The sequence below is a fragment of the Crocodylus siamensis genome, chromosome 12 (genome assembly GCF_052110815.1).
Source record: "Crocodylus siamensis isolate JL-2025a chromosome 12, ASM5211081v1, whole genome shotgun sequence".
NCBI classification, from domain to species: domain Eukaryota; kingdom Metazoa; phylum Chordata; order Crocodylia; family Crocodylidae; genus Crocodylus; species Crocodylus siamensis.
This window is the reverse complement of record NC_143406.1, coordinates 38,897,566-38,911,368: the sequence shown is the minus strand read 5'-3', so window position 1 is coordinate 38,911,368 and position 13,803 is coordinate 38,897,566.

Sequence of the window (13,803 nt, the reverse complement as noted above, 5' to 3'; positions counted from 1 at the left end):
CCTGTCAGGTAAAAGGCACGTTGTCACAATGACGACAAGTAGCATTGGAGAGAGGAGGGTGAAAATTAGGTATAGATATAGACTGAAGAGACACTCCAGGACAGATTCAGCTGTGATGTCAGTGGTGCCGCAAGGCACACAGCAGGTCCTGACACATCATCACAGCCTGACAAAGATACCAGGAAGTCCTATATGGACGTCTGCCGGGGAGGCCAGGGTGAGCTCTTCTGCACTGAGCTTCAGCTCGTCCCAACCACAGGATAGGCTTTTAGTGCGCACCCAGACGAGCGTGGTCGTGCGGTACGTGGCGCCACAAACGTGTTTACAGCGCCACAAGCCACACAGTCCGGTGTTCTCCATGCTGCAAAGGCACACTGCCCGAGCGTGTGCTGCACTGGGTTCCCCTGTGACATTTTTTTTTTTTTAAATCCGTGGATGTCCAGGGGGCAAAATACCCATGGAAAAAAGACCTGGTGCAATGCACGCTCAGGCAGCATGTGCTGCTGAAAAGTGGATCCAGGCTGCCTGGGGCCATGCTGTGGCTGCTGGCTGGGCTCTGCCCAGCAGGATCACCATGGCTGCAGCCCCGGGAGGCCCCCAGGACCCCAGGTGAGGCACAGTGCTGGCCCCAGACTCCCCTACTGCCCCTGGGGTAACTTGCCACACACCAAAGCATGCCTGGCACGGGCGTTCCCTGGGGACAAGTAGCTGCAGCACAAGGTGCTCCACCACTGCTAGCTGCCCCCAAGGAACCAAATGTCCTCGCACATCTGGGCACACCCTTAAGTCACTGCGGACAAGTACAGATTAGAGCAGTCAGGCTGCTGCTCCAGTGAATGCAGAATCTGGCACAAGAAAACCTTCTTACCAAATAGCCTAGGGATATACTGAATAGCCTTAAGGTAGCATTGTTCTGCTCAGTCAGAGGGCATGCATCTCCCCTGCCTTCTTCAGTACCATTAACACACTGAATACCGCAGCATAGCCTTCAGAAGAGAAGAACAGCATGAATAAATGGCATTATTTCAGAATGTCCATAACTCTTTGCCATAAAAACACCAGCAATTCAAATTAGTCTTTCTATTCACAGCCTTGGAAGAAAAAAGGTCTTGATTTAAGAGCGACTGATCATGCTCTCCCTATGGTGCATTTATTTTCTGTGAGAATAATTCACATTTCTAGGCCTTCACCTGGGTTTAACTATTGCTTTCTCAATACCCATTTTTTAGAATTTGAACTTCATCACTTTAACAAGTTTACTAACATCCAAGACCATCATACTGACAGGGACTGCTACAATATTCTCAAATAACACATTAACTTCTGCTGCAATTCTGAGCTTCTGGCTCATAATATCAAGGTATTGGCTTTGTTATTTTATAAGGAGATGCTCATTTCCCCATTGCGCCAGATAATCTTAAAAGATTCTCAAGTACCAGGCAAAAGCTAAACAACAGAAAATTAAGCAAGCCCAAAAAAAAAGAAAAGATTCACTCTTCCTTGTGAACTGATTGTAAAGTTTTTGGAAGCTCTCTTCCTTGAAAGAAGCTAGTTAAATGCTGGATGACATCTGTTTTCTCTTTGGGAATAGCTCTACATCTTTCCTCCCAAACACAGGCTAGATATATTGTAATCCACTGAGATTACATATGCTGGGACTCATTGGAAGCCATTGACTGGTTTTAGATGCAGTAGTTATGTCAGGAAATGCTGACACCTCATTTACGCCATTGAGTGAAGAGTTTCAGGAAAATAGTTAAGCTATTCCTAGGCTACTTGAACAGTCTTTCATCCAGGACTGTGGAAATGTATTTTAATGCTCCCAAGTAATGTTGTAGAAAGGCTGGATAATAGTGACAACAGAAAAGCGGGAGTGACAACGCTTGGCTTCCTACAACCGTAGGTACAGATATTCAAAAAGCCCAAGGTGGAATCGATCCAAGTTGTGCAACTGTCTGTCAATGATGTAGTTTAGACGGGAAGCAAACAAAACGCATTCATCCTTTGGGGGGGCGGGAAATGGAGGATGCAAAAGTTTAAACCAGGTTCTGTTATTTTTAAACCAGTCTACGCATACCAAACTGCTGTTCTGATACATGTACCGACTGGTTTTGTGCCCCAGCTTCTGTTCTGTTACAGTATAAACCAGTTGCATACGACTCATGCTGGTAAAGCGTAATGTCTGTATCTAGCCTTTGGCTCAGGGACTGCTTCTTGGTCCTTGTTTCTACAGTACTGAACCAAATCAGGTCGCAGTCCCTCAAAGGGATTCCTGGATGTTAGCACTGGGCAACCTTTTCTTCTTCCTTTTCTTTTTTTAAGAATTAAGTAAAAAATTATCCAAAATGTCTGTGAATTTGGGACCCCTACGTTCCGAAATACCTAGCAATGAGGCACTTGGGGTCTGACTTGCAGAGTTACTGAGGGACTTTGAGAAGAAAATGATTATCACAGGCATTATGCGATGACACAGGAGTTGCATAAATAGCATTTTCTCACAGTTCAGTTTCCTGACGACATCTTATCTAAATAATTCACAGTAATGAACGTGAAATACAAGATGATCTGGGGAACTGGGCAGAGATTAATGTGAGTCTAAAGTAAGAGACACCACCGTAACATGGGACATTCAAGAAGCCCTGTACCTGTGCCACAATGCAGTGTAACATTATCGACGGGTAGAGTCCATGGAGACTCACTGGAGCGAATGTGATGCGAGAGCAGAATCAAGCCCGGTTTGGGGAAGGGATAGAAGCAGCTTGCGTGGCGGAGGGAAAGAAAGGGAAGACACTCGGTACATCTAGCACGGCAGTTCCTCCATTTTGCTTCCCCCAGGTTTGAGCCTCTTCTGTTTGGCACAGCAGGGGCAGGCGAAGGGGCCCAAGCAAACGACCTTTCCAGGTTGAACTTGTTTGGACGCACTGGTTTCCAAGAACTCCGGCGGCTCCAGCAGTCATCATTCAATTACCACCAGAAACACTTTTCCTTCCGAACACTATAAAGAGTTCTTACAAATTGGAGCTCTGGGACCAGAGGGTCTTTTAACTCCTGGTAACAACGGCAAAGAATATAAATGGGCTGGCTTCCCTGAAAACACCAGCCAACCCGGGTCACGATGAAACTCTCTACTGGCTGGTCCACTTAAGTTTTCTTTCCCTTTTTTTGGCACACTAAAGACATTAAGACAACACCGTCGCAGAGGGAAACTTTACAGGTCCGTGTGTTAATGCTCCACAGCACGAAGAACCACATTTGAGTCTGAAAAGCAAAGCTCCTTTATTTAAAAAGAACCAAATGGTATCCGGTGGGATGGTGGAAGTGCAGAGACAAATTCCCTCGTGACTGAGTGAAGGAAAGCTCACTTCTCTTTTTAGCATAAAAGCAGACATAAAATGTGATTTTTTTTTTGTTGGATTTTTGTATTTTTAAAAGGAGCTAATCCCGGCCTGTAGCCCCTGAAAAATATTCCTTTGAAAAGATTCAGCAAAAAAAATAATAATAATAGCGAACAGCCCAATACCATATCCTGGCACTGACCAGACAAGATACATTCATCAACTTGAATTCCTGCTCCCTACATTTCAGAGAAAAGCCCAGGATCAGATTTCTGTCACCTTCATTCCCAAGGACTAGTAATTTACCCCTCCAAACACTGTGCATACTTCTACCACATTTAATAAGAATTTCATGCAATACACGCCTGTTCTAGGTGTTAAGCCAAGTTTTACTGAGTCCCTGCAAAGTCAATATACCTGTAGTGTGCTGGAGCAAGGAGGAGAAGAAACAAACCCAGACATAGGCATGGGCAAACCAGGTGATCACCTGGAGTCCAGACAGAAAGAGGGACCTGAAAATGAAAACACAAAAATTACAATTGCAAAAAAAAAAAGTTTTAATATTGCACATATGCAGGACGGGCAATATTATCAGTTGAGAATGAGCTATTTAAAGACATTGATACCACAGATGTGATAAAGACTTTTGCAACCAAAAAATCACTACCTCTGGCTAAGGGGAGCCCAATCCTAAAGGTTTGCATGGGGCTGCCAGGAGTTCGGGGACAGCACTGGGAAGGAAGTCCAGTACAGAAAGGTCTTCACAGAGTGTCTTACCAGAAAAATCTCCTTTTGGAGCAAAGCTTGACAGAAATTAAATGTTACTGTCATTTTACAAGAAGCTGAGTGCACAAACCCTGTTCTCACAAAGCACTTAAACATGTATTTCGCTTCAAGCACTCAAGTAGGCATATTGAATTCATGAGTCTACCCACAATGTAGAAGTCTTGGCAGGATCAAGGCTTCAATGTTTTGTTCATCCTAAATCCTAAACTTCTCTCCTCCTTGACTGTTCTTCCTTTAATTATGAATGAGGTATGTATCAAAATTCATTCCTCTTGATAAAAGTAATAAGGCCGCCAGATGAGAGCTATACGAGTCATAAATTGGCCTGTACTTGGAATTAATTGTCTCAGCAAGGACCTCACTGAAATTAGGAGGACTAAAGGAGGTTTGATCAGACGGAGATTTCAATTTTGTCAGGCGGGCACAATTTTGTCAGGCTCAGGGCTATCTAGAGAAACCATAGTCAAGAAGTAACTGTGCTGCTGAGAGATGCAAGAGAGGAACAGAACAGAAATAAGAGCTCGACAGTGATGGCCTCGTTGACCACAGTGGCACTCAGCTCTACCTATTCGTTCCCGGCAGTGGCAATGTGGAATGGAAACTGGCTGTCCCAATTCTTGCTCTTCTCCAGACTTATACAGGGTCTGTTCTCCTGACCCTTATTGGCAGATGCCAATAAAACGTATGGGAAAGTAACTGACTGTTCCCTGGGCTCATCCCCAGACCTTTCAGGATATCAGTCATGCCTAATTTCTGACGACCAAAATAATGTATATTAATTGTGTGCACTTAACAATTTTGCTGACTGAGCACTTAACTTCTACTCGTGTTTCCCTAAGTTCATTTTGGACTTCTCTCATGAATCAAGACAGAAAACCTCACATTATATTTTGTAGGAACAGAGCTTCCTTCTACTATTGAGTGAGCTAAGTTTAACTGACTTTTGCACACCTACACAATATGCTCAAAACAGAAAGCACAGGAGCTCCCACACCCAAACAAGTTTGGCCTAGTAATTTGAAGGCTTTGCTGCTACTTTTTAGGCCTCCTGCCTTTTGCCCCTGCTGATGGATTCACCACTGAGGCCCAGACCTGCTAAGGTACAGTATTTCGATTCCTAACTGAAATTAATAGGAGTCTGATGCCCTAATCCCTTTGAGGATCTAGGTTTGAGTCCCTTCCATAGTCCCTGGTCAGGAAATTTTATCTTCCCAGTTTCAGCACCGGAGCCAACAGCAGAAATTAGTAATAGGCAGGAAGGATGAGCAATGCTAGTGACTCACAAAAATGTACAGCACAATCACTTAACAGCCCACTGTTAGGCTGAGATATCACTTCCAGTATAACAAGCATAACAGGAGGGGGTGCCTCATTTCCTCAACAATAAATTTGATTTTCACGTGGTGATCAGCCCCTATTCCCTCAGCCTCCCTAACCATCCACCTGGGAACCTGATGATTGCCTTGTGAAATGGGGCACCCTGCCTGGCAGGCTTACTATCACCCACCCTTAATTAACAAAACTGCACAGGGAATGTGCTCATCCCCATAACAACTGAACTTCATTAGATGCAATTTTAATTATGACAGCGTTAAAACAATCAGCTGTCTAATCAAGTTTAAATTAAATGCATACTTGGGCATTTTAATTTTAGCATTCTCCAAAACGTGATACTTCAGCAATGAATTATTTATTTGGTGGAGATCGCCAGTATTTTTTAAAGAAAAGAATAATAGCAGAAAACCAGCATCCCAGGAAGATCAGTAAATAAATTAAGTCTCAAGTCAATAGCATTTTTCTAAATTAATATCTTCCCTACTGTTTTGGCTGGCATACACTGAGAACCTTCACAATAAATGGTTTAAAGAGCATCCAACCAAATTAGAGTGTGTTTTTCCAGTGTAAATACGGATTGAGGAATTATGTCATTTAAAAAAAACCCGCAGGTAATATTTACTTTGTCTTCATGGCTGGAGTCCCAGAGGCATTTTTGCTGCAGCATCTACTGTAAATAGACTAAAAATAGATATTTTTCCTGTTACTAGATGAGTTTATTGTTCAGGAAAAGGTGCAAGGCAGATTTACCGAAGAGCAGATGCAACAGGTAGGTTTTCACCTCTGCCCAACTAATTCACTTCAGACCTCAGGCAAGGTGATGCAAAATTGGGATGTATCCTAAGATGATCAATTAGCACCCTTTTCAGCAAAATACTTAAGCACGAGTTTACCCTTTTAAGTCCCATTGTTTTTAAATGAGATACAAAGTAGGTCCTCACATTTAAACCAGTTGCTTTATTGCACTGAGCTTTGATCATATGACACAGATTCTCTGGTACCTATTTAGACCCAGATTTAGCACTTAAGCACATATTTAAGGGCTTTGCTAAGCAGGGATGGACTAAAGCAAATGCTGATATTTGGGTACCTGCGAGTGATTTGCTGAATAGGGTTGTATGGCCCTGGTTGCCTGTGGTTAGGCTTGCCTGTCAAATAAACGGATACAGTAATCCTTACTGAGGTTGTGAAGCTTGAATGAAAGGCATCATTCTATTATGACAGACAAAAGTAATTGTCATGAGAGCTATACATAGGATTATACAGGATTTTACTTTTGTAGCCTAGACTTTTAAGTCCCATTAGCCATCACAGTGATAGAGCATGAACTTCTACAATACTTAAATTTTGATTGCTGTTCATATGATGGATCATTTAATAGAAGTGACAGGCTGAATTCCCAGTGATACTGGAGTTGTGTACATCAGCTGTTCTGACAAACAGCATCATGGGGAAAAAAACCAATATAGTAGAATCATTGCACCACAGCGACCCGTTTCACTGGAAACAGAGTGATCTTATTTTAGTTATCCCTTCTAATCCTCACTGAAATCATTAGGGAAGAGAGGTACATACAAAAATATGTAGCAGGAACTTGGCAAAACTGCAGTGGGAGTCTTTATTCAGTCCTTTATAGCTATATGGGTTTTCACTTAATCTGTGTTGTCTTGATAAGGGATGTTTTAATAATTTGCTGTTAATGCCAGCGCACTGGAAACCTCTGTATACATGACCAAACTCTCTGCCGGCCCAAGATGCCAACAACAGCACTCTGTACTTGTGAAATACTTTCTACAGGTTGTCTTGGTTTCAGATAAAAATGCCATTAAGTATCACAAGGAAAGGGACTTCTTTGAAAAACAACAAAACACCACATGGTGCATGACAGATGAATACAGAAACATAAAGGGGCATTTCCCTTCTTTGCATGGTTTCTAGTATAACCCAGGTACACCCAAGGGTGTGCCCTATTCGCAACTGATTGGGATGGGTAGGCAAGAGGGGGTGCTGTGAGAGGGATGCCAGAATTTCAAGCAGATCCCTCTTTCCTCTATAGAGTTAGCCCAAGCCTGAAGTTCTTAACTATATACAATTTCTTAAGTTACAATACACATAAACATAAAACTAAACATCATATACATATATTTACACAGTGAACACTAACCAGTAACCAAGGTCAAACCCTAAACAACACTATTTACACCATCACAATACAACATTTCAATTACAAAATGTAAGGCACAGACATGAACAATCTTAATAACATCTATCCCTTAATATAGTCCCTGACCCATGGCAAGAGATGGTCCTCCTTCCAATGGGGTCCCTTGGGGGTGTCCAGGAAGCACCAGGGCCCCCCCCCACCTTATGGCCTTGACTAGGCAGGGCGGACTGCTCACCCAGCCCCTTCTCTGGGTTTGCCCGCCCCAAATGTCTTTCCCCCAGGGGACCCAAGGACCCAATGACTCATGCTCCCTCAGGTGGCAGTGGTGAGGGGACAGCTCGATGGGGTCTCCTCTGCTGGAGCGCCTCTCCAGGCCTTTCCCATGCCGCTGGGTTCCTCCCCACTCTGGGCACCGAGGGCTCAGCTCCTCTCAGCTGCTGGCTCCTGGGTGCTGGGCCTTACACTACCATTTCCCTGTGCCCTGGCTCAGCACGGAGGGCTCTCTTAGCACAAGCCAGGCCCTTCAGCCTCCGGCCAACAGTTCTCACGTTGGGTGGTTAACCCAAGCAGGCTCTGCTGCTCTGTGGCTCCCAAGGCTCAGGCCTGTGCCCCTGCGCACCATGGGACCTGGCCACTTGCTGGGAGATGCGGCCTGAGCTGCCTCACTGCAGCCCCAAGGCCTTTGCCCCATGCACTGTGTGGCCTGCTGGCCCTGCCGGGGTTGCAGGCTCAAGCCGCCACTTACAGCTCCCAAAGTCTGGGCTCCGTGCACCAAACCGCGCATGGTGATGGGCCTGAGCAGTCTCACACTGCTCCCAGGGCCAGGTCTCCACGCACCATCCCTGTGTGCTGTCAACAGCCTGAGCAGTCTTGCACCGCTCCCAAGGCTGCTCCTTCAGTGGCAGCTTCAGGAGCCTTGGGCCTATTGCCCACTGAGGGAGAGCTCCCCAGCTTCCCTTGGCTCCACTCTTCTCGAGTCCCTCACCACCTCTGCCCCCGTGCTGGGCACGCAGCTCCTTTTATATGCTCTAGGGCCCCGCCCCTGAAGTCTTCCAGACCTGACAGTTTACAGTTTGCAGGCAGGTCCGGGGGAGCTCTTCTCCCCCTCCCCTAAGGAAAGGGGCATGACTTTATTTCTCCTGCTGCCTCCTGATTGGTGGATGGGCTCCACCAATGAGGACAGCAGGATCTCAAGCCTGGGACTCAACCCACGCTCTGAAAGGTGAGCCTGCTACGCTAGAAATGAACAAGTTCTTGACCTCTCAACAAATAACCTCAAGTTACCCATAAGCTTGGGAATCAGATGTTTGGGAACATGAAGATAATGTTCACCATCTTGGTCAGACACAGAGCCCTGAAGTGGATCAGAGCCATTGCAAAGCCTGGAGGGATTCAGACACAAGGGTCTGGTCTGCGTAGATCTCCCATGTCCACGTTTTTGGAAGCCTTGTGTAAATAATCGTAAGTTGTAATGATAATGTAACTTTCAGCAGATAGTCTCCAAGTACTAATTAATTAAGCTTTTCAGAGCTTCTGCGAGACAGATAATAATGTCCATGTTAAGAGGCGGACAGGCCTTCAGGGCAGAGATTGGATCTTATTATTTGCTTATTATTATTCTACAAAGTCTGCACAACAGGTCTCAGATAGCACCTGGTGCCCCTAGGTCCTGCTGGAACACTACAGTTTAACTAAAATTAATAATAATGAGGCACCAAGCAGCTTCATTGCTCACCCCACACAAGTCAGTAGCACAGCCACAACAAAACACAGAAGCCCCAGTACCCCATCCACCAGGCTTCATTTCCTTAGTACCACAGGTACCATGTAGACAACAGAAGGGTGTCTAGGGAGAAGAAAGATGCAAGAAAACAGGACCAGAGGTATCCTCCTGGGCCACTGAATTCAGTCCCTTTCATTCACAGACAATCATTTACCCAGGGAATCCCAAAATCCTCACTTCAAACCTTCACACAAAATTACAAAAAAGATCCCTGAAACACCATGAACAACTATGGGAAAGTAAGGGAGATGGGAGCATTCAAATGCCCTGCCATGGTAGTGACAGGGAAGCAGTTGGTTAATACATGCTCAGAAGAGCCTAGGGAGGTCAGGCCCCACACTACAGGAAGGCAAGGTTTCCCACAGTCCATGCCAGTTGGACTAGAGGAAAAAAATTAGTTTCTGATCTCACATTTGGCTCTGGCTAGGACCCTGCACAGAAGCGTAATCTTGAAAGAAACTTTTGAAGGTTTTAAGTATCAGCAAAAGCATCCATTTGCTCTAGTCAACCCTCCTTCCCCCCCTACCTCCTCCCCAATATCCCAGTTCTTTGGAGCAAAATTTAAAAAGCCCCCAAACCAGTACAATCCATGACAGGAAAACAAGTCTTTCCTGTGCTCTATGGGCAAGCAGTAAAAGCTCGAAAGTATGTGATAACCAGTCATCTACAAGGCTGCAAGAGTGGGCGACTTGTAAAACATCCCCATCTACAGGCTAATAGTTCAATGAAACCCTAAAGTGGTCATCTGTAAACATCTTTAATTGCCTTAGATAACTATATTGCTCTGCAGTCTTTCTTACTTGTCACTAGCTATGTCCAAGGAAAAGTCTGCCAGCCTTGAAGAAGACCACTGTGTTTCCTTTCTATCAAAATATGAAATTATAAAACGCGAACTCTCACATGCATAGTTTCTTAATAAAAATTAGCCCTAGGATTAAGAGACAGCAGAATATCCAAAAGCAATATGAAAAGCCAGATTTTTAAATATAATTGGCTAATGAATAGACATCTGATTCTTACTCAGCTTGAATAAATATTAGTATATTGAATATATTGGATTATATGTCTGATTAAAATAATAATTAAATTTCCTCCTATTGTTAAAGGTTGATTTAAAATTTTGCCTGGCTTTCACTAGAAATCTATATGCATCTTATTTAAAATCAAGTACTAATTCTGCAATATATTAGATTATTAGTTCAGCCTGGATTCATGTAAAACAGGAAATGGCATGGGTTTCTTTAAGGAAAGCACCATACTGAGATGTTGGCAGACAAGCTTCTTTGGGTAAATCAGATATCTTTTATTAGACCAACTCAAGTAGTTGGAAAAATTCTTACCCAGAAAACCTTGTCTGCCTGTGTGAGGGGCAAGCAATTATTTCAGCTGGAGTGCTGCTTAACGAGTTTTGATGAGGCATCAGAGGCCACAAGGGTAGCCCCATCCCTTGACAGGTGTCCCACCCCCTGGTCACCATCTTGTGACTGGAAGTCCCACCCCCTAACCCCTGAGCTTTGCTACTAATAGTCTCTGCCCTTGCCCAGGAAGTACTCCAGGATGGGGAGGTTGCTTGTATATCATATGTGGAGGGGTGGGAGGTGTGGTTGGGGGAGCATGCGGTTGTGTGATGTGGGGGCTGGGGTGTATGTGGGTATGGTATGGGTGGGGTGTGTGGGGAATGCGGGGGGTGTGTATGTGGCTGTATGTGGGGGTGTGGGATGTGCAGGATGGTTGGATGCGTTTGTGGGTATAATGAGAGGTGATATGTGAGGGAGTATGGGTGTATGTGTGGGTGTGTTTGGGTGTGGGTGTGGTTAGGGTGTGGAGTATGTTTGTGGGTATGGTGGGGGTCAGGGTGTGAGTGTATGTGTGTGGGATGTGTATGGTGAGGTGTGTGGTTGGGGTGTGGGGTGTGCGGAACAGTGTTGGGTGGGAGGTGTTTAAGAGGGTGTGGGGGGGTGTTGGGTGTGCAGGTGTGGGAGCTTCTTTGTGATGTGGCTGAGCCCAGCCCCTCCGCAGACTGAGGGAAGGGAAGGGGATCAGCGCTGCCTGCCTGGCTCGCAGTGTGCTGCAAAGGACAGAAAAGCAGCCGCCACTGGCGGGCAGCAACAGATGCCCTGCAAGAGGGGAGGGGGGGCAGGGAGCCAAGCCTGACACTGCCGGCTGTCTTAGTCTCTGTCCCACACCTGCCTGGCAGGGCTGCAGCAGAGCCAGTGCTGGCTCCTGCTGCTGCTGCTTCTCTCTCACGTGCCTGCCCAGCAGGGCTGCACCAACCTCGCTCTGGCTCGTGCTGCTGTTTCCCCGCTCCTGCCTGTCACATGCCTGCCCCACAGGGCTTTGTGAGCAGCTGAGCTTGTTCATGCCCCCCACCTCCACACGCTCCCCTGCCCTGCATGAGCAGAACCAAAGCTAGCTGCAGGCAGAGCCCACCTCACTGCCCTCAACACTGTAGTTTCCCTCCCCTTCCCCAGAGCGATGCAGCACAGACTGGAGGACTTGTCACTGGAGGCTGGGGCGGCCCAGTAGTTCCCTGGGCAGCAGCAGCAGCAGGAGCCCTGCTCAGAAGCTTTGCCTGCTGGGGAGGCTGGCACTCTCGGGTGCAGAATGCTAGGAGAGCAGCACAGGCTGCCCCAGGTGGGGCTCAGCCCCATGCAGAGCAGAGCAGGGGCAGCTGCAGGTGGGGTGGATACAATTAATTGGTGGGTGCCTGTTTGCAGGCCAGATCCAATCAGCTGGCAGGCCACATCCAGCCCTTGGGCCACATTTTGCCCACCCCTAGCCTATTGTCCTTAGACCAACCTACACTACAGAGGTGTTAGCTCACTTTTAAAAGCCCCTTCAACTTCCACGAAAATGAAGCTGGACTAAGCCCCCAAGAGTGCTACCTATTAAGTACGAGCATCCTTAGGTTTGGGTTTTTCTTTTTCTTTTTCAATGTCTCCTCCCCTTGCACTGACTAGATCTAAAACTCGATGCTTGATAAGCCTACAGCCTGTGGTGAAAGAATTGCAGTACTCTTACACTTGAGTTTTAAAATAAGACCTTCAGGTTGAAGACCTTGCACTTCAGGAATGGAAGTAGGTAAAATCCCATTTCACCTTTAACTGTAAATGAGCAGAGAGCTATTACTTACGTTGCTTGGCTTCATATTCGTTATGTCAGGGTTCGAATAGCACACATTTTGAAGACTGACACTTCATGTTTTCTTTTCATCTTTGCTATCTTTTGAAAAGCTCATTAAGTAACCTAAAAGACTTTGTTCCACAAGGCTGAAAGTCAAACTATACAATATCCCATGTGGATTTGGTTCTGTGTAATTGGATAAACTCGGCCTGTTTTCCAAATTTGTTTAAAGGGACTTCAAAAGAAACAGAAGATTAAGTGAGCCCTGGCTAAGTGCACAGTTTAAGACAGATGGGGCTGACACTTACTCCTGAACCAAAGGAGGAAAAAAGGATTCATGAAACAATTGCAGACATTCACTAACTTAATATCTAGTCTGCTAAAAGGGTGGCAAGCACCTAAAGGAAATTTGGACTTAAATATTAGATAAGATCCCTCTTTCCAGAGTAAATAAATGGATAACCATCCTAATGCATCAGAAATTTAATTCAGTCTCTTGCAGATGTGTTTTGCAATATGGACAAAGCAATACATGCATTGGGTCATATCCTTCCATGGTGTAACTCTGCTGATGACAGTGATTAACATGACTCATGTTGCATTAATGGGTTTTTCCAGTAAACCACAATCATCTATAAAAACAATAGACCTGATGATGAGATTCTGCTGAAGTAGTTTGCAGTCATACCCCTTTCACCGAGGGGCAGATCCAGAGGGGGTACAGTAGTGTAGATGTGCCCCTCTTTCAGTCGACCACATTGTGGGAGCAGCAGTCAGGGACTTTTGAAGTGAGAACAAGTGAGAATTCCTCCTCTGTGCTCAGCAGCACCTCTCCCTTCCCCTTCCCCTTCCCTCCCACCACCGCTACTGTCTCCAGCTGCCTCGGGGGCAGAAAACCTCCAGAACGGCTCGCTCTTACTCTTGCTCTGCTCCCGCCAGGCTCTGTGGGGAGCCAGTTTCAGCCTGGAACAGCAGCAGCAGTGGTAGCACCCGGGTTTTTCCTCCCTGTCCAGGCCCCATAGTGTTGCTTGCCAGCTAGGAGCAGGCTCAGGGAGAGGGGACTTGTCTGCCACTGCCACTGTCCCCAGTCGCCAAGTAAGCAAGTAGCCCATCTGGAACAGGCCAGGAGTGGCTCTGGAGCCTCCCTCGGCACCCCTAGGTCAGCCTTGAAAATGACAGTGACAGCAGAGAGCGGGAGAGGGGAACTGAGAAAGGGCATGGAAGAATCGTACCTCATTGAGGACTTTATTAAAATCCTCACCTACTCCTCCCAGGGT